We start from the raw sequence: 968 nt of genomic DNA on the forward strand, positions 1-968 counted from the left end.
TAAAGCCATATTAATATGCTGAGTTGTGAAAGGCTCAAGGCAACAACTTCTGACATTGCCAATCCTACGTATAACCCACTAAAATAAAATTAAAAAAAAAAAAAAAAAGGTGCTGGAGCAGTTAGTTTGGTCCCAGAAATGCAAGCATTCTTGTGGCTTTCCTTGTGGCTTTCCCCTTCTACTCCACAAATGCCACTGTGGGACAATCTTGAATATTTAGTAAAAAAATGATTTTTTCCCAAATGCAAGTTATTATCCACAAATAAGAATCAGAAACTCTGGTATGGTGCATGTACCATTGGTGGGAGGTGGATAGAAGAGCGATGTTATGATTTTTTTTTTAAATCATTGTTTAGCATCATTTGGGAAAGTCAAACTGTGTGAATCTTGTGTTTGGACTTTTGAAATTAGGTGAGTTAGTTAATTTTTTGATTTTCCTTCAAAGGGAAAATCAAAAAAGTTGAAAATCCATTAAAGTTTGCCACTTTAATGGAACGTTTCTTAGGCATTCATTCTGTATTTTACAAGCCCTAAAACATCCATGAAGTTGGCTTTGAGCATATGCATAGGGAACCTATCTGGCATGGTTTTGCTGAGTTTCTGATTTTTCTCTTGCCACTTATCAATATCCAGAAGTTTAAAACCACATTATCTTCATGGTGTATCCCTCTTACTGGTGCCCCAAATAGTGACAGTACATCAGTAACCAATGGCAAAGAATGTTCTCTGTGGAGAATGGCCCACCATACCTCACAAAATAGGCTGTGAACACATTTTCTGCTGTTATTATATGAAGAGAAGTTTCTTATTTAACATGTACTTTACTTGTCCTAGATGTGGCACAGAGGTGCACAGTGTGCAGCCACTGAAGTCAGGAATTGATATGTCAGAAGTGAATGCTCCTTAGAAACTAAAACTATTTCCTCTGTGAAAAAGTGTGTTTTTACACCTTAATATTAATCATTTAT

At 36.0% G+C, this 968-nt stretch overlaps 1 pseudogene; it reads left to right on the plus strand.

The window, feature by feature from the left end:
- Positions 1 to 907, plus strand: part of LOC105743658 — a 1423-nt pseudogene extending 516 nt beyond the window's left edge.
- Positions 908 to 968: the final 61 nt, after the last annotated feature.

This window comes from Octodon degus, unplaced genomic scaffold (assembly GCF_000260255.1).
Source record: "Octodon degus isolate 3935 unplaced genomic scaffold, OctDeg1.0 scaffold00146, whole genome shotgun sequence".
Lineage (NCBI taxonomy): Eukaryota > Metazoa > Chordata > Mammalia > Rodentia > Octodontidae > Octodon > Octodon degus.